Genomic DNA, 21,241 nt, shown 5'->3' on the forward strand with positions numbered 1-21,241 from the left:
ATGTCAGGTCTTAAATGGCTACACAGGATAATTGAAATGGCCTGGGAGTCGGGACAGGTTCCATCAGACTGGACAAAAGCAGTAATCACACCAATCTTTAAACATGGAAACAGAAAAGATTGTAACAACTACAGAGGTATCTCTTTAGTCAGCGTTGTGGGTAAAATATTCTCAGGTATTGTTGAAAGGAAAGTGCGAGTATTAGTTGAGGAGCAATAGGATGAAAATCAGTGTGGGTTTAGGCCTCTTAGAGGTTGTCAGGACCAGATCTTTAGCTTACGACAAATAATGGAGAAGTGTTATGAGTGGAACAGGGAATTGTATCTATGCTTTATAGATCTAGAAAAGGCATATGACCGGGTTCCTAGGAGGAAGTTATTGTCTGTTCTACGAGATTATGGAATAGGAGGCAAACTTTTGCAAGCAATTAAAGGTCTTTACATGGATAGTCAGGCAGCAGTTAGAGTTGACGGCAAACTGAGTTCATGGTTCAGAGTAGTTTCAGGGGTAAGACAAGGCTGCAACCTGTCTCCACTGTTGTTCATATTATTTATGGATCATATGTTGAAAACAATAGACTGGCTGGGTGAGATTAAGATATGTGAACACAAAATAAGCAGTCTTGCATATGCGGATGACTTAGTTGTGATGGCAGATTCGATTGAAAGTTTGCAGAGTAATATTTCAGAGCTAGATCAGAAATGTAAGGACTATGGTATGAAGATTAGCATCTCCAAAACGACAGTAATGTCAGTGGGAAAGAAATATAAACGGATTGAGTGCCAAACAGGAGGAACAAAGTTAGAACAGGTGGACGGTTTCAAGTACATAGGATGCATATTCTCACAGGATGGCAACATAGTGAAAGAACTGGAAGCGAGGTGTAGCAAGGCTAATGCAGTGAGCGCTCAGCTACGATCTACTCTCTTCTACAAGAAGGAAGTCAGTACCAAGACTAAGTTATCTGTGCACCGTTCAATCTTTCGACCAACTTTGTTGTATGGGAGCGAAAGCTGGGTGGATTCAGGTTACCTTATCAACAAGGTTGAGGTTACGGATATGAAAGTAGCTAGGATGACTGCAGGCACTAGTAGATAGAACAATGGCAGGCGGGTGTCCACAATGAGGAAATCAAAGAAAAACTGGGAATGAACTCTATAGATGTAGCAGTCAGGGCGAACAGGCTTAGATGATGGGGTCATGTTACACGCGTGGGAGAAGCAAGGTTACCCAAGAGACTCATGGGTTCAGCAGTAGAGGGTAGGAGGAGTCGGGGCAGACCAAGGAGAAGGTACCTGGATTCGGTTAAGAATGATTTTGAAGTAATAAGTTTAACATCAGAAGAGGCACCAATGTTAGCACTGAATAGGGGGTCATGGAGGAATTTTATAAGGGGGGCTATGCTCCAGACTGAACGCTGAAAGGCATAATCAGTCTTAAATGATGATGATGATGATGATGAGTTTAGTGTTGATCAGAATAGGTAAGGAGCGAAATGTCTGCGTACGTTCAGTTTTGCTCAGCTGTTTGAAAATCAGACAATGTAAGAGGTTTATCAACATTGTTGTTGTTGTTGTGGTCTTCAGTCCTGAGACTGGTTTGATGCAGCTCTCCATGCTACTCTATCCTGTGCAAGCTTTTTCATCTCCCAGTACCTACTGCAACCTACATCCTTCTGAACCTGCTTAGCGTATTCATCTCTTGGTCTCCCTCTACGATTTTTACCCTCCACGCTGCACTCCAATACTAAATTGGTGATCCCTTGATGCCTCAGAACATGTCCTACCAACCGATCCCTTCTTCTGGTCAAATTGTGCCACAAACTTCTCTTCTCCCCAATCCTATTCAATACTTCCTCATTAGTTATGTGATCTACCCATCTAATCTTCAGCATTCTTCTGTAGCACCACATTTCGAAAGCTTCTATTCTCTTCTTGTCCAAACTATTTATCGTCCATGTTTCACTTCCATACATGGCTACACTCCATACAAATACTTTCAGAAAGAACTTCCTGACACTTAAATCTATACTCGATGTTAACAGATTTCTCTTCTTCAGAAACGCTTTCCTTGCCATTGCCAGTCTACATTTTATATCCTCTCTACTTCGACCATCATCAGTTATTTTGCTCCCCAAATAGCAAAACTCCTTTACTACTTTAAGTGTCTCATTTCCTAATCTAATTCCCTCAGCATCACCCGACTTAATTAGACTACATTCCATTATCCTTGTTTTGCTTTTGTTGATGTTCATCTTATATCCTCCTTTCAAGACACTGTCCATTCCATTCAACTGCTCTTCCAAGTCCTTTGCTGTCTCTGACAGAATTACAATGTCATCGGCGAACCTCAAAGTTTTTATTTCTTCTCCATGAATTTTAATACCTACTCCGAATTTTTCTTTTGTTTCCTTTACTGCTTGCTCAATATACAGATTGAACAACATCGGGGAGAGGCTACAACCCTGTCTTACTCCCTTCCCAACCACTGCTTCCCTTTCATGTCCCTCGACTCTTATAACTGCCATCTGGTTTCTGTACAAATTGTAAATAGCCTTTCGCTCCCTGTATTTTACCCCTGACACCTTCACAATTTGAAAGAGAGTATTCCAGTCAACATTGTCAAAAGCTTTCTCTAAGTCTACAAATGCTAGAAACGTAGGTTTGCCTTTCCTTAATCTTTCTTCTAAGATAAGTCGTAAGGTCAGTATTGCCTCACGTGTTCCAGTGTTTCTACGGAATCCAAACTGATCTTCCCCGAGGTTGGCTTCTACTAGTTTTTCCATTCGTCTGTAAAGAATTCGTGTTAGTATTTTGCAGCTGTGACTTATTAAACTGATAGTTCGGTAATTTTCACATCTGTCAACACCTGCTTTCTTTGGGATTGGAATTATTATATTCTTCTTGAAGTCTGAGGGTATTTCGCCTGTTTCATACATCTTGCTCACCAGATGGTAGAGTTTTGTCAGGACTGGCTCTCCCACGGCCGTCAGTAGTTCCAATGGAATATTGTCTACTCCGGGGGCCTTGTTTCGACTCAGGTCTTTCAGTGCTCTGTCAAACTCTTCACGCAGTATCATATCTCCCATTTCATCTTCATCTACATCCTCTTCCATTTCCGTAATATTGTCCTTAAGTACATCGCCCTTGTATAGACCCTCTATATACTCCTTCCACCTTTCTGCTTTCCCTTCTTTGCTTAGAACCGGGTTTCCATCTGAGCTCTTGATATTCATACAAGTCGTTCTCTTATCTTCAAAGGTCTCTTTAATTTTCCTGTAGGCGGTATCTATCTTACCTCTAGTGAGATAGACCTCTACATCCTTACATTTGTCCTCTAGCCATCCCTGCTTAGCCATTTTGCACTTCCTGTCGATCTCAATTTTGAGACGTTTGTATTCCTTTTTGCCTGTTTCACTTACTGCATTTTTATATTTTCTCCTTTCATCAATTAAATTCAATATTTCTTCTGTTACCCAAGGATTTCTACTAGCCCTCGTCTTTTTATCTACTTGATCCTCTGCTGCCTTCACTACTTCATCCCTCAAAGCTACCCATTCTTCTTCTACTGTATTTATTTCCCCCATTCCTGTCAATTGCTCCCTTATGCTCTCCCTGAATCTCTGTACAACCTCTGGTTCTTTTAGTTTGTCCAGGTCCCATCTCCTTAAATTCCCACCTTTTTGCCGTTTCTTCAGTTTTAATCTACAGGTCATAACCAATAGATTGTGGTCAGAATCCACATCTGCCCCTGGAAATGTCTTACAATTTAAAACCTGGTTCCTAAATCTCTGTCTTACCATTATATAATCTATCTGATACCTTTTAGTTTCTCCAGGGTTCTTCCATGTATACAACCTTCTTTCATGATTCTTAAACCAAGTGTTAGTTATGATTATGTTGTGCTCTGTGCAAAATTCTACCAGGCGGCTTCCTCTTTCATTTCTGTCCCCCAATCCATATTCACCTACTACGTTTCCTTCTCTCCCTTTTCCTACACTCGAATTCCAGTCACCCATGACTATTAAATTTTCGTCTCCCTTCACAATCTGAATAATTTCTTTTATTTCATCATACATTTCTTCAATTTCTTCGTCATCTGCAGAGCTAGTTGGCATATAAACTTGTACTACTGTAGTAGGTGTGGGCTTCGTATCCATCTTGGCCACAATAATGCGTTCACTATGCTGTTTGTAGTAGCTTACCCGCATTCCTATTTTCCTATTCATTATTAAACCTACTCCTGCATTACCCCTATTTGATTTTGTGTTTATAACCCTGTATTCACCTGATCAGAAGTCTTGTTCCTCCTGCCACCGAACTTCACTAATTCCCACTATATCTAACTTCAACCTATCCATTTCCCTTTTTAAATTTATTTATCAACATAGTAATTCATTAATTTTTCTAAGGGGACGTTTCAAAACCTTCACGTGTTTGTTCAAGCGTTGTGTCTAACTTCCGTAGCTGTAGCTGTGTTCGTTCCTGACTTTGTTCCATTGTGTCTAAATTTTGAAGCTTTTCTCCCATTTGTTGCATTAATTGTAATAACAGTTTTCGGCAGTGCATTTGCACCGGCAACATTAGCATTCTGAAAAGCACAGTTTGAGTCTTGACTTAATTGAGAAAAGTGTAAGGACGCAAATCCTGAACCTACGGTGTATGCAAGATTTTTTTCTGTCATTTCGCATTCCTGAGGCGAGCTATTGCCGACCGATCGATCGACAATACTTCCATGTTCACTAACTGTTTCACTATCTACACCGTTCACGTATCGTAAAGTCGTTTCGGCGCATTTCGTGACCACCAGCGGCGTACGTCGGCCCCACGTAATGCCACCCCAAAACATAATGGAACCTCCACCTTGCTGCACTCGCTGGACAGTGTGTGTAAGGCGCTCAGTCTAACCGGATTACCTCCAAACACGTTTTCAACGATTGTCTAGGTGAAGGCATATGCGACACTCATCGGTGAAGAGAACGTGATGCCAAACCTGAGCGGTCCATTCGGCATGTTGTTGGGACCATCTGTACCGCGCTGCATGGTGTCGTGGTTTGCCAAGATGGACCTCGCCATGGACGTCGGGAGATAAGTTGCGCATCTACAGTTTGAGTCGCAACTCGACGCCCTGTGACTGCACGAAAAGCATTATTCAACATGGTGGCGTTGCTGTCAGTGTTCCTCCGAGCCATAATCCGTAGGCAGCGGTCATCCACTGCAGTATTAGCCCTTGGGCGGCCTGAGCGAGGCATGTCATCGACAGTTCCTGTCTCTCTGTATCTCCTCCATGTCCGAACAACATCGCTTTGGTTCACTTCGAGACACCTGGACTTTTCCCTTGTTGAGATTCCTTCCTGGCGCAAAGTACGAGTAACAAAGCGCACGCGATCGTACTGCGGTATTGACCGTCCAGGCATGGTTGAACTACAGACAACACGAGCCGTGTACCTCCTTCCTAGTAGAATGACTGGAACTGATCTGCTGTCGGGCCCTTCCGTCTAATAGGCGCTGCTCATGCTTGATTGTTTACATCTTTGGGAGGGTTTAATAACATCTCTGACAGTCAAAGGGACTGTGTCTGTGATACAATATCCACAGTCAACGTCTATCTTCAGGAGTTGTGGGAACCAGGGTGATGCAAAACTTTTTCTTCATGTGTGTATGTTTCTTTAGCCCATTCGGGTCTCTTCTTTTTAATTACGGGCTTCAGAAGAGGTTTCCCGCTGCAGCAAGTTCTTTCCAGCCGACATAAATCAGTCTCCCTTTAATTGTTGCAACAGATACGTTTTACTTCATATTTCTGTCAACTCTGCGCGAATTTGTGTTGCTGTTTTGAACCTATTTCTCTTACCAGTAATTGTGACGAATTTTTCATCACTTTTAGTTGTTTTACGAAGTCGCGCTGGTCGTGGTAGTTCCTTGTTGCTACCTGTTGTCTTATGGCGGTGGAGAGCATTTTGCACTCTCCCTGTAGACACACCCCATTGTTTGGCACTTTGGGGATAGGTGAACTTGATTTTCTGAGTGCTACAATTGAAGCACATTAGTCTTTGGATATCTCCACTCTTGGAGCCATACTAACGCTGTGTACAAGGAACTCAACTGCAGCTACGTATTTTAGATTTTGCCATCGCCTTTATGGGAGCTAATACTCGATCTGGTAGAAAGGATGGAGTCGTCAACCCTGCTCTGGCCAGCCCAGCAGCTTGATCGTAACCACTATTTTCCGAGTGACCACAGACCTGCTGCTTGTCCCCACCCGCCCAAGCGTTTCATGGTACTCTACAACAACGTTTCGTCTCATGGCAGGGGTTGATAGAGATTTCAGAGCTATGTGACTCTCTGCATCAATGTAGATGCTATGATTCTTGTAACACCTATGTAGATTCTTCTACGCACACACTGACAGCGAATATTTGCACCTAGTTCATAAAAGTTCAGCTGGTTTGAACGAAATATTTACAAACTATACACCTAACTTTCTTCGTGAATCAGTCTATCTGGCAGTGAAAATTGTGTTAACATACATACAGTAGTTGCTGATATTAGACTTCACATACAGACAGAACGAGTGATAAGATTTGCCGATAACGTTCTATCCTCAGTCCAAGTGAGGAAGAATTACAGGGTTTGTTGAATGGATTTCTCAATCCAGAAACATGTGGTCAATGCGGACTAATTAAAATTGAGTCCATTGTGGATCTCGGATGTCATCATACAAATATCGTACGATTTGGTGAGAGATTGAAAGTATGGAACAAACGAACTGCACAGTGCTCATTTTTTTAAAAAATAACATATTGTTCGTCACTCGTTACAGTCACTCTAATTTCCGTGTGTGCGTGTGTGTGTGTGTGTGTGTGTGTGTGTGAGAGAGAGAGAGAGAGAGAGAGAGAGAGAGAGAGAGGCAGATTGAATGAGTGAGTGACTGAGTTTGTGTTTTGTATATACGAAAACAAAACTAAAGATTTGTTTGATGACAATTTTAAAGATATGGGTGCCTTAAAACTATTTTTGACGTTCCACTTCATAATGGAGGCAAGATAGAACTCGTCGACTAGGAAAAATGTGAAATGGTGCAAAATGTTGGAAGTTTCATAAAAAATAGGAGTAAGCTAAAGGGAAGGAAGGATAATTTAAAACATAGACCAGAAGGGAACAGTAAGAATGGAAGACAAAGAATGAATTGCTCGGATTAGAAAGGTTGCAAGAGAGGGGCGTAATCTGCCACTCTTACTGGTCAATCTAACAAGCAAACCGCGGAAATAAAAGAACGGTTCAGGAGTGGGATTAGAAGGAAGGGGAAGGACGTTAGTGAAAAGATTTGCTGATGACGTTGCTATCCTCTGTGAAAGTGAGGAAGAATTACAGGATTTGTTGAATGGAATAAACAGTCTAATGAGTACAGAACACGGATTGAGAGTAAAGAAATGAAAGTGGCAGAAAGGAATGTGAAAGTAATATGTGGAAGTAATATGTGAAAGTAATATGGAGGAGCAGAAAAGAGAGTAGCGATCTAAGTACCATCAAAACTGGGAACCAAGAAGGAGATCAAGTTGAGGAAATCTGCTACCTAGGAAGCAACATAACACATGGTGGACGAAGCAAGGAGGACATGCGAAGCACTTAAGCACGTTCAAAGAGAGTATTCATGGCCAATAGAACTCTACTAGTACCAAACATCGACTTTAATTTGAGGAAGAAATTTCCGAGAATCTACATTTGGAAGCCAGTATTATACAAGAGAGTCTGTAATATGACAAAAACAAAAGAAGCAAATCGAAACATTCGAGGTGTAGTGTTATTGATGGTACTTGAAAATTCGATGGACTTATAAGAGGAATGAGGAGGTTTTCTCAGACACATAAGAACATATGTTAAACTATGTTAAAAAATAAGAAAATAACTTCTATGGTTCTAGAGGGATATGTAGAGGGTAAAACTGTAGGGAAAGAGAGAGAGAGAGGCTGGAATACATCCAGGAAATTGTAGAGGACGTAGGGTCAAGTGCCGCTCTGAGATGAGGTTGGCACAAGAGAGGAAATCGTGGCCGGACCGCATCAGATCAGAACATAGACTGAAGAGCCAGAAAGTACTGTGAACGTGTTTCTGTTCTCCGAGTTAGTAAATAGTGAATTTCTGAGCTGTAATACGTGTGTTTCGGGAGCGAATATGGAGGGTAAAACCACTTTCACTGCGCTTTATCTAGAGTCACGACGTGGTTCATCTATGGTCACGTCATTCGGGAGCGCATAAGAGGACTCGGAGATTGCATCTGAATTCATTATACGCTCCTTTTACTGGTGTCACGTTACCATCAGATCGGATGCGCTGTAAAATCTCGTGCCCTTTAATTGCAACACACGCAGAAGCGGGAAGCTTACCAAAACAGCGCCATGCGCGGGCAATTAGACGCTTTCTCCGGCGGCGTCTCCCCCTTCGCTGCATTTCCAAACCCAGTGCGTCCCCGTTTCTCTGTCAGCTGCTCTCTCTCCTGCCTTCTAGGCAGAAAGAAACCTGGCGTCTGTTTCAAGCACGCATCTTTGTCAGAAATAATTCATTGCTTTCAGCCACTTTGATGGTACTTGATACACTCCAACTGTACGTGGCAGGGTACAATACTCTAACCATCAGTTTGCTGACATCAAGTTTCTTTTGATCGTTGAATAAAATAAACAATATACACACTGAACTATGGGTCCTCCTCTTACTTAAAGTCGTCGACATCACACACACAAATTGCGCAGCAGGTCGTGTCCTCTTTTCCAGCTGAGCGGTACCAAGAGTGTCCAGCTGACTCTCCTGCTGCTGTCTGGAAGTCACGGTACGCTTCTGTCTCCGAAATTCCACTGTGCATGTACAGACAGTGTTTGTATTTCCAAAGATCGTATTCGCCAACACACAGCTATTACTTCTGTGGCCTTATACACGCTTAAAACTATTCGCTTGCATTAAAATAAATCCAAAAAGCTGTTAAAAATATCGTATACGGAGCAAGAAATTTAGCAGCCAGAAATGCTCCGTCTGGCAGCAGTAGGAATAATGGCTTTTAAGAAATTAAGAAAAGAACACGACGACAGCGTAATAGATGGTGGGCAGGTGACATTACACTAAGGTACAATTGATCGTGTAGCTGAAGACTGTTGTTGGTGTGGTCTTCAGTCCAGACACTGGTTTGATGCAGCTCAACATGCTATCCTGTGCAAGATTCTTCATCTCCCAGTACTTACTACAACCTACATCCTTCTGAATCTGCTTAGTGTATTCATCTCTTGGTCTCCCTCTACGATTTTTACCCACCACGCTGCCCTCCAATGCTAAATTTGTGATCCCTTGATGCTTCAGAACATGTCCCACCAACCGGTCCCTTCTTCTTGTAAAGTTGTGCCACAAACTCCTCTTCTCCCCAATTCTATTCAATACCTCCTCATTAGTTACGTGATCTACCCATCTAATCTTCAGCATTCTTCTGTAGCACCACATTTCAAAAGCTTCTATTTTCTTCTTGCCCAAACTATTTATCGTCCATGTGTTTCTCTTCCATACATGGCTACACTCCATACAAATACTTCCAGAAACGACTACCTGACACTTAAATCTATACTCGATGTTAATAAATTTCTCTTCTGCTAAAACGCTTTCCTTGCCATTGCCAGTCTACATTTATGTCCTCTCTACTTCCACAATCATCAGTTATTTTGCTCCCCAAATGGCAAAACTCATTTACCACCTAAAGTGCCTCATTTCCTAATCTAATTCCCTCAGTATCACGTTATTTAATTCGACTACAATCCATTATCCTCTCTTTGCTTTTGTTGATGATCGTCTTATATCCTCATTTCAAGATACTGTCCATTTCGTTCAACTGATCTTCCAAGTCCTTTTGCTGTCTCTGACAGATTTCAATGTCGTCGGCAAACCTCAAAATCTTTTTCCTTCATTTTAATTCGTACTCCAGAATTTTCTTTTGTTATCTTTACTGCTTGCTCAGTATACAGACAATAACATCGGGTAGGCTACAACCCTGTCTCATTCCCTTCTTAACCACTGCTTCCCTTTCATGTCCCTCGACTCTTATAATTGCCATCTAGTTCGTGAACGAATTGTAAATAGTCTTTCGCTCCCTGTATTTTACCCGTGTCACCTTCAGAATTTGAAAGAGAGAATACCAGTCAAAACCGTAAAAAGTTTCTCTAAGTCTACAAAAACTTAGTTTTGCCTGTTCTTAATCTATCTTCTAAGATAAGTCGTAGCGTCAATATTGCCTCGAGGTATCCAACGTTTCTACAGTATCCAAATTGCTGTTCCCCGAAGTCGCTTCTACGAGTTTTTCCATTCGCCTGTAAGGAATTCGTGTTAGTAACATATCTCCCATTTAAACTTCGTCTTTGTCCCCTTCCATTTCCCTAATATTGCCCTCAAGTACATTGCTCTTGTATAGACACCCCATACACTGCCTCCACCTATCTGCTTTCCCTTCTTTGCTTAGGACTTGTTTGCCATCTGAGCTCTTGATATTCATACAGGTGGTTCTTTTTTCCCAGAGGCCTCTTTAATTTTCCTGTAGGCAGCATCTATCTTATCCTTACTGATATATGCCTCTACATCCTTACACTTGTCCTCTCGCCAGCCCTGCTTAGCCTGTCGATCTCATGTTTGAGACGTTTGTACTCCTTTTCGGCTGCTTCATTTACTGAATTTTTATATTTTTCTCCTTTCATCAATTAAATTCAGTATCTCTTCTGTTACACAAGGATTTATACTAGCCTACGTCCTTTTACCTACTTCAGCCTCTCCTGCCTTCTTTCCCCTGTTCTTGTCACACGTTCCCTAATACTCTCCCTCAAACTGTCTACAACATCTGGTTCTTTCCGTTTATCCAGGTTCCACTTGCTTAAATTCCTACCTTTTTGCAGTTTCTACGGTTTTAATCTACCAATCGACAGCCTAGAAATTGTGGGCACAGTCCACCTCTGTCCCTGGAAATGCCTTACAATTTAAAACCTTGTTCCTAAATCTCTATCTTACATTATTAAATCCATTTGAAACCTTTCAGTGTGTCCAGGTCTCTTCGACGTATACAATCTTCTTTCATGATTCTTAAACCAAGTGTTAGCGATGAATATGTTATGCTCTGGGCAAAATTCTACCAGGCGCTTCCTCTTTCATTCCTTACCCCCAGTTCATGTTCATCTACTACTTTTCTTCTCTTCCTTTTCCTATCTTCGAATTACAGTACCCCATGAATATTAAATTTTCGTCTCCCTTAACTATCTAAAATATTTTCTTTATCGCATCGTACATTTCTTCAATATCTTCATCGTCTGCGGAGCTAGTTGGCATATAAACTTGTACTGCTGTGGTAGGCGTTGGCGTATCTATCTTGGCTACAATAATGCGTTCACTATGCTGTTGGTAGTGGCTTATCCGCGGTCCTATTTTTTATTCATTATTAAACCCACTTCTGCATTACCTCTATTTGGTTTTGTATTTATAGCCCTGCATTCACCTGAGCAGTAGTCTTGTTCCTCCTGTCACCGAACTTCACTGATTCCCACTGTATCCTGATTTAACCTATCCATTTCCCTTTTTAAATTTTTTAACCTGCCTGCCCGATTAAGCGGTCTGACATTTCACGCTCCGATCCGTAGGACGCCAGTTTTCATTCTGCTGATAATGACGTCTTCCTGAGCAGTCGCCGCCTGGAGATCCGAATGGCTGACTATTTTATCTCCAGTATGTTTTACGCAAGAGGATGCCATTATCATTTAACCAGACAGCAGAGCTGCATGCCCTCGGGAATAATTACGGCTGTAGGTTCCTCTTGCTTTCAGCCGTTAGCAGTGTGAGTACAGCAGTCAACCATCCAGACTGTGCCCCTGCAACTACTGGCTGCTGCTCCTCTTCAGGGACCACACGTTTGTCTGGCCTCTCAACAGATACCCCTCCGTTGTGGGTGCCCCTACGGTACGGCTATCTGTGTCGCTGAAGCACGCAAGCCTCCCCGCCAACGACAAGGTCCATGTCAGACGTGGAAAAGTCTGGAAGAGGCCTTTTTACAGCTGTGGATCCCAGAAGGTTCAAATGGCTCTAAGCAGTATGGGACTTAACATCTGAGGTCGTCAGTCCCGTAGAACTTAGAACTACTTAAACCTAAGTACCCTAAGGACATCACAAACATCCATGCCCGAGGCAGGATTCGAACCTGTGACCGTAGCAGCAGCGCGGTTCCGCACTGAAGCGCCTAGAACCGCTCGACCACAGCGGCCAGAGTCTCGGAAGGCTGTTGCTATTGACAGTGACGATCAACAGAGGGACTAAGCGATGCCGTACTCTGATTTGCTCTTATTGATTCACTGGGCTGCTATTCGGAAGCTTCAAACTTCTGTTCGAAGAGTGTGATAAGCAATGTTCGTGGATCCCGACTTCCTTTTAAAAATAATGTTCAAATTTCTTTTCCCTTCAGCACATGCGTCCCTGCTGACGATTGGAAGCACGAGTAGTAGGATCGTGTTCACGGTTTACACTAGCAGCTGATTATACTCTGAGGTGACAAAGTCATGGGATAGCGATATGCAGATACACAGATGGTGGTAGTATCGCGTAAACAAGGTATAAAAGGGCAGTGCACTTCTGGAACTTCCCTCAGTACTCAGGCTGTTCTTGTGGAAAAGTTTCGGACATGATTAAGGTCGCATGACGGGAATTAACAGAATTTTAGTTGCAACTAGAAGCATGGGACGCTCCATTTCGGAAATCGTCAGGAAATTCGAGGTACCGAGAACCACAGTGTCAAGAGATTGCTGAGAATCCCAAATTTCAGACATTAACTCTCACCACGTACAACGAAATGACCAACGGTCTTCACTTCACAAGAGCGACGTTTGCGTAGAGTTGTCAGTGCTATCATACGAGCAACAGTGTGCAAAACAGCCGCAGAAATCAATATTGGACGTACAACGAACGTATACGTTAGGACGATGCGGCGAAATTTGACGTTAATGGGCTATGGGAGCAGACGACCAACGCAGGGCCTTTGGTAACAGCACGACATCGCCTGCAGCGACTCTCCTGGGCTCTTGACCATATCGACTGGACGCTGCACGACCTGGAAATCTTGGCATGGTCAGATGAGTTCTTATTTAAGTTGGTAAGGGCTGCTGGTAGGGTTCGAGTGTGACGCAGACCCCACGAAGCTATGAAGCTATGGACCCTGGTTGTCAACAAGGCACTGTGCAAGCTGGTGGTGGCTCCATAAGGCTTGGGCTGTGCTTACATGGAATGAAGTGGATACTCTGGTCCAATTAAAACGATCATTGAAACTTCCTGGCAGATTAAAACTGTGTGCCGGACCAAGACTCGAACTCGGGACCTTTGCCTTTCGCGGGCAAGTGCTCTACCAGCTAGAGCACTTGCCCGCGAAAGGCAATGGTACCGAGTTCGAGTCTCGGTGCGGCACACAGTTTTAATCTGCCAGGAAGTTTCATATCAGTGCACACTCCGCTGTAGAGTGAAAATCTCATTCTGGAAACAATCACTGACTGGAAATGGTTATGTTCTGTTACTTGGACACCATTTGCAGCCATTCATGGACTTTATGTTCCCAAACAATGATATCATGTCACAGGGGCACAATTGTTTGTGATCGGTTTGACGAATAGTTTGGATAATTCGAGCGAATGGTTTGACCACCCAGGCCGCCCGATATCCCACCGAACATTTATGTGACATAATCGAGAGCTCAGTCCGTGCACAACATACTAAAAAGGCAACACTTGCACAATTATGGACGGCTATAGAGTCAGCGTGGCCCAGTAATTCTGCAATGGATTTCCAACGACTTGCTGAGTCCACGCCACCTCGAGCTTCTGCACTATGCCGGGCAAAAGGAGGTCGACACGATGTTAGGAGGTATCCCATGTCTTTTGCCACCTCAGTGTAATATGGAGATTACATAGTAGTTGTTGTTATTATTGTGGATTGCCGTCTGTTTTGCTGCAGCTCTCTACGCCAGTGTAACCAGTGCAAGCCTCTTTCTTCACCTTTGCATGACTACTGCAACGTACATCCTGTAGAATTCGCTATTGCGGTCATTAATCTCTCTTCGTTATTTTTATTCTCCAGATGTCCCTCCATTACGAAATTCACGATTCCCTGATGCTTCAGGGCGTGTCCGATCAGTGGTCACGTTGAGTGATAATTTTCATTTTTTTCTAATTGGATGTAGTATCCTCTTTTTAGTTACTCTACCTATCAATATAGTCCGCCCCGATTGCTGAGTGGTCTGCGTGGCGGTCTGTCACACCTAGGGACCCGGGTTCGATTCCCGGATGGGTCGGAGATTTTCTCCGCTCAGGGACTGGGTGTTGTGTTGTCCCCATTATAATTTCATCATCATCAGTGGAAGGCAACGGGGGACCATCTCTGCAATCACTTCCCTAGACGCTCATGCGGTGGACCTCTCTGACGAGGCCTTCCCCATGACAAGGGCAGAACACAAAGTTTTAAGTTTACCTACAATCTAACCTTCAGCTGTCTTCTGTACCACCGTATTTCAAAAGCTTATATTCTCGTCGTGTCTGAAATGTTTATAGTCCAGGTTCCACTTCCGTACCAGGCTACTTTCTAGACAAAGACCTTTACAAAAAATTTCCAACGTCTTTATTTATACTCAATGTAACAAGTCCCCCTTTTTTTAGAAATTCTTTTCTTGCATTGCCAGTCTGCATCTTACATCCTCTCTACTTCGTCCATCATCAGTTACTTTTGGAGTCCAAATAGCAAAACTCTTCTATTACCTGTGATGTATCATTACCTAATCCAATTCCATCAACCTCATCTGATTTAAATCGACTACATTCCATTACCCTTGGTTTATTTTTGTTGAAGTCATCTTAGAACCTCTTTTCAAGACACCATCCATTTCTTTCAGCTGCTCTTGCAACATTTCTGCAGTCTCTGACACTATAACAGTGTCGTCAGCATACCTCAAAGTTTTTATACTTCTTCTCCAACAACTGTAGTTCTCTCTCTCCAACTTTTTCTTTAGTTTCCTTTACTACGTGTTCCAAGCACAGATTCAGTAACATCAGGAACATGCTACAAACTTGTCTCAGTTCGATCTCATCCATTGCTTTCAGGTCCTTCGAGTATTATAGCTGCAGCCTGGTTTCCGTATAAGTTATAAATAATGTTTACTTCCTTATATTTTATCCCAATGCTACAAACGTAGATTTGTCTTTCTTCGGTCTATCTTCCAAGATGCAGGGTCAATATGGCCTCATGTGTTCCTATATTTCTCCGAGATCGGCTTCTTCCGGTTTTTCCGTCCTCTGAAAATAATTCATGTCAGTATTTTGCAACCGTGACTCATTAAACTTTGGAACTGGAATTAATACATTCTTCTTGAAGTCTGATTGTATTTCTATGTACGTGGTGTCTGTTCGGATTTGTCCGAAAGACAACTCTTCTATGCGGGTGCACACCAGGCTCTAACTCTTACGGGAATCGATGTAATGCCGCGAATAGCGAAGATAATGGACAAGGGGCACTACTTTCGTACTGTGAAGATAAGTTGAGAATTTGAGTTTGATGGTGTGGTGTGCTAGAGTTGGCCGTGCAGCTGCGATGACTGCATGGCTCAGTGGTCAGAGCAACTGCCGAGCAAGTAGGAGAGCTATGTTGGAATCCCGATCGGACACAAATTTTCAACTTTCCCCATTGGTTTACATCGGTGCCCACTCGCAGCCAAAGCCAGTAATACATTAGGATCTGAAGCTATTTCAGCTGCCTCATTTATTTTACAAACGAGGTGGAATAATTTTTATCATTGGTGGGTCTTCCAAGAAACTCAATAATTCTGAAGGAATATCACGTACTCCAGGGGTATTTTTTCGAACTACGTCTCCCAGTGCCATGTCAAATTCTTCTCGTATCATACCAAACGTCTCATCCTCATTATAAGGAATTTCCTTTTCCCTGTCTACAATACTGTCTTAAAATTCACTTCCCTTAATAGTTCTTCTTTATGTTCTTTTCACCTTTTAGTTTTCTCTTCTTGGCTTAGCACTAGCTTGCCGCCTGAACTCTTGTAATTCGCAGAGATGGGTTTCCTTCCTCCAAAGGTCTCTTTAATTTTCCTGTAGGCGGCGTCTACCTTTACCATAATTGTGCCTGCTTCTACAGGTTCGCATTTGTCCTCTGGCTATTTCTGCACTTCAAGGCCAACATCATTTTTTTTTATTGGCGGATCTATCACGTAGGATCATGCTACAGTTTCATTTTGTCCTTTTTATCCGGGAGTTTCGGATACTCCTTCACGCAGTGGATATGCTGTTGCTTTTTTTCTTCTGTCTTTTTAGTTCTTTCCTCTTCAAACTCTTCCAAACCTGGTATTCTGTTTGGAAAGGTGACCCATTATAACATGGTGTTGGTACCTCAGCATTTTCAAGGTTTCTCCGAGTCGTTTTAATTCTTCTCTGCGCGACTGCTACGGTCGCAGGTTCGAATCCTGCCTCGGGCGTGGATGTGTGTGATATCCTTAGGTTAGTTAGGTTTAAGTAGTTCTAAGTTCTAGGGGACTGATGACCACAGTAGTTAAGTCCCATAGTGCTCAGAGCCATTCGAATTCTTTTCTTATAGGCCAGTATTCCCTTTCACAGGCTTCATTTGCTGCATTTTTGCCGGCCGGAATGGCCGAACGGTTCTAGGTGCTACAGTCTGCAGCCGCGCGACCGCTACGGTCGCAGGTTCGAATCCTGCCTCGGGCATGGATGTGTATGATGTCCTTAGGTTAGTTAGGTTTAAGTAGTTCTAAGTTCTAGGGGACTGATGCCCTCAGAAGTCGAGTCCCATAGTGCTCAGAGCCATTTGAACCATTTTGCAGCATTTTTACATATTCTCCTTTCGTCACTTAAAACCAGAATCTCCTGCGTATTCAGGGATATACACTAGTTCTTGTCTTTTTACCTATTTGATCTTCTGCTGCTTTCACTATCTAGTCTCTCGAAGCTACTGTTTCATCTTGTGTTGTATTACTTTTTCCTATATCAGGCAATTGTTGGGTTATGCTCTCTCTGAAAGACTCAACAACCTTTGCTTCTCTCATCTGCATAGTGTGGTACCTTTTTGCGATCTGCCGTTCATAACCAATATATTATAGTTACAGTGCTCATAGGCTCCTGTAAATGTCTTAAAATTTTAAATCTGTTTTCGAAATCTCTGTCTTAATATTTTATAATCAGTCTAAAAATTTCCAGTGTCTCCAGGTCCCTTCCATGTTTACAGCTTTCTTGCAGGATTCTTAAACCAAGTGTACGCTATGATTAAATTATGCTGTTAGGAAAACTCTGCCAGGCGGCTTCCCCCTTCGTTTGCCGGCCGCGGTGGTCTAGCGGTTCTAGGCGCTCAGTCCGGCACCGCGGGACTGCTACGGTCGCAGGTTCGAATCCTGCCTCGGGCATGGATGTATGTGATGTCCTTAGGTTAGTTAGGTTTAAGTAGTTCTAATTTCTAGGGGACTGATGACCTCAGATGTTAAGTCCCATAGTGCTCAGAGCCATTTGAACCATTTGAACCCTTCGTTTGTCCGCATCTCGTGGTCGTGCGGTACCGTTCTCGCTTCCCACGCCCGGGTTCCAGGGTTCGATTCCCGGCGGGGTCAGGGATTTTCTCTGCCTCGTGATGGCTGGGTGTTGTGCGCTGTCCTTAGGTTAGTTAGGTTTAAGTAGTTCTAAGTTCTAGGGGACTGATGACCATAGATGTTAAGTCCCATAGTGCTCAGAGCCATTTGAACCATTTGAAATTGAACCCTTCGTTTCTTTCCCCCCAGTCCACCCTCTACTATTTTCGTCTTCTTTAAATGCCTTAATAATTCTTTTTATCTCATCATACACTCCTTGCATGTCCTCATCATCTGCGTAGGCCGCGCGGGGTAGCCGTGCGGTCTTGGGCGCCTTGCTACGGTTCGCGCGGCTCCCCCCGTCGGAGGTTCGAGTCCTCTCTCGGACATGGGTATGTGTGTTGTCCTTAGGGTAAGTTAGCTTAAGTTAAATTAAGTATTGTGTAAGCCTAGGAACCGATGACTTCATAAGTTTGGCCCCATAGCAACTTACCAGAAATTTCCAATTTTCATCATCTGCGCAACTAGTGGGCGCAAAAATTTCTACTAATGTGGTAGGTGTTGATTTTGTGTTGTCAGTTGCACTAAAGCACTGCGTGAAGCTGTCACTGATTTTTGCTATGTAATCTTGTAGTCTCTTGTCGACAGTGCACTCTATCGTCCACGATTTATGTTCGTAGAAGATTACGACTCTCCTGGGCTCTTGACCATATCGACTGGACGCTGCACGACCTGGAAATCTTGGCATGGTCAGATGAGTTCTTATTTAAGTTGGTAAGGGCTGCTGGTAGGGTTCGAGTGTGACGCAGACCCCACGAAGCTATGAAGCTATGGACCCTGGTTGTCAACAAGGCACTGTGCAAGCTGGTGGTGGCTCCATAAGGCTTGGGCTGTGCTTACATGGAATGAAGTGGATACTCTGGTCCAATTAAAACGATCATTGAAACTTCCTGGCAGATTAAAACTGTGTGCCGGACCAAGACTCGAACTCGGGACCTTTGCCTTTCGCGGGCAAGTGCTCTACCAGCTAGAGCACTTGCCCGCGAAAGGCAATGGTACCGAGTTCGAGTCTCGGTGCGGCACACAGTTTTAATCTGCCAGGAAGTTTCATATCAGTGCACACTCCGCTGTAGAGTGAAAATCTCATTCTGGAAACAATCACTGACTGGAAATGGTTATGTTCTGTTACTTGGACACCATTTGCAGCCATTCATGGACTTTATGTTCCCAAACAATGATATCATGTCACAGGGGCACAATTGTTTGTGATCGGTTTGACGAATAGTTTGGATAATTCGAGCGAATGGTTTGACCACCCAGGCCGCCCGATATCCCACCGAACATTTATGTGACATAATCGAGAGCTCAGTCCGTGCACAACATACTAAAAAGGCAACACTTGCACAATTATGGACGGCTATAGAGTCAGCGTGGCCCAGTAATTCTGCAATGGATTTCCAACGACTTGCTGAGTCCACGCCACCTCGAGCTTCTGCACTATGCCGGGCAAAAGGAGGTCGACACGATGTTAGGAGGTATCCCATGTCTTTTGCCACCTCAGTGTAATATGGAGATTACATAGTAGTTGTTGTTATTATTGTGGATTGCCGTCTGTTTTGCTGCAGCTCTCTACGCCAGTGTAACCAGTGCAAGCCTCTTTCTTCACCTTTGCATGACTACTGCAACGTACATCCTGTAGAATTCGCTATTGCGGTCATTAATCTCTCTTCGTTATTTTTATTCTCCAGATGTCCCTCCATTACGAAATTCACGATTCCCTGATGCTTCAGGGCGTGTCCGATCAGTGGTCACGTTGAGTGATAATTTTCATTTTTTTCTAATTGGATGTAGTATCCTCTTTTTAGTTACTCTACCTATCAATATAGTCCGCCCCGATTGCTGAGTGGTCTGCGTGGCGGTCTGTCACACCTAGGGACCCGGGTTCGATTCCCGGATGGGTCGGAGATTTTCTCCGCTCAGGGACTGGGTGTTGTGTTGTCCCCATTATAATTTCATCATCATCAGTGGAAGGCAACGGGGGACCATCTCTGCAATCACTTCCCTAGACGCTCATGCGGTGGACCTCTCTGACGAGGCCTTCCCCATGACAAGGGCAGAACACAAAGTTTTAAGTTTACCTACAATCTAACCTTCAGCTGTCTTCTGTACCACCGTATTTCAAAAGCTTATATTCTCGTCGTGTCTGAAATGTTTATAGTCCAGGTTCCACTTCCGTACCAGGCTACTTTCTAGACAAAGACCTTTACAAAAAATTTCCAACGTCTTTATTTATACTCAATGTAACAAGTCCCCCTTTTTTTAGAAATTCTTTTCTTGCATTGCCAGTCTGCATCTTACATCCTCTCTACTTCGTCCATCATCAGTTACTTTTGGAGTCCAAATAGCAAAACTCTTCTATTACCTGTGATGTATCATTACCTAATCCAATTCCATCAACCTCATCTGATTTAAATCGACTACATTCCATTACCCTTGGTTTATTTTTGTTGAAGTCATCTTAGAACCTCTTTTCAAGACACCATCCATTTCTTTCAGCTGCTCTTGCAACATTTCTGCAGTCTCTGACACTATAACAGTGTCGTCAGCATACCTCAAAGTTTTTATACTTCTTCTCCAACAACTGTAGTTCTCTCTCTCCAACTTTTTCTTTAGTTTCCTTTACTACGTGTTCCAAGCACAGATTCAGTAACATCAGGAACATGCTACAAACTTGTCTCAGTTCGATCTCATCCATTGCTTTCAGGTCCTTCGAGTATTATAGCTGCAGCCTGGTTTCCGTATAAGTTATAAATAATGTTTACTTCCTTATATTTTATCCCAATGCTACAAACGTAGATTTGTCTTTCTTTGGTCTATCTTCCAAGATGCAGGGTCAATATGGCCTCATGTGTTCCTATATTTCTCCGAGATCGGCTTCTTCCGGTTTTTCCGTCCTCTGAAAATAATTCATGTCAGTATTTTGCAACCGTGACTCATTAAACTTTGGAACTGGAATTAATACATTCTTCTTGAAGTCTGATTGTATTTCTATGTACGTGGTGTCTGTTCGGATTTGTCCGAAAGACAACTCTTCTATGCGGGTGCACACCAGGCTCTAACTCTTACGGGAATCGATGTAATGCCGCGAATAGCGAAGATAATGGACAAGGGGCACTACTTTCGTACTGTGAAGATAAGTTGAGAATTTGAGTTTGATGGTGTGGTGTGCTAGGGTTGGCCGTGCAGCTGCGATGACTGCATGGCTCAGTGGTCAGAGCAACTGCCGAGCAAGTAGGAGAGCTGTGTTGGAATCCCGATCGGACACAAATTTTCAACTTTCCCCATTGGTTTACATCGGTGCCCACTCGCAGCCAAAGCCAGTAATACATTAGGATCTGAAGCTATTTCAGCTGCCTCATTTATTTTACAAACGAGGTGGAATAATTTTTATCATTGGTGGGTCTTCCAAGAAACTCAATAATTCTGAAGGAATATCACGTACTCCAGGGGTATTTTTTCGAACTACGTCTCCCAGTGCCATGTCAAATTCTTCTCGTATCATACCAAACGTCTCATCCTCATTATAAGGAATTTCCTTTTCCCTGTCTACAATACTGTCTTA

The sequence above is a fragment of the Schistocerca piceifrons genome, chromosome 1 (genome assembly GCF_021461385.2).
Source record: "Schistocerca piceifrons isolate TAMUIC-IGC-003096 chromosome 1, iqSchPice1.1, whole genome shotgun sequence".
NCBI lineage: Eukaryota > Metazoa > Arthropoda > Insecta > Orthoptera > Acrididae > Schistocerca > Schistocerca piceifrons.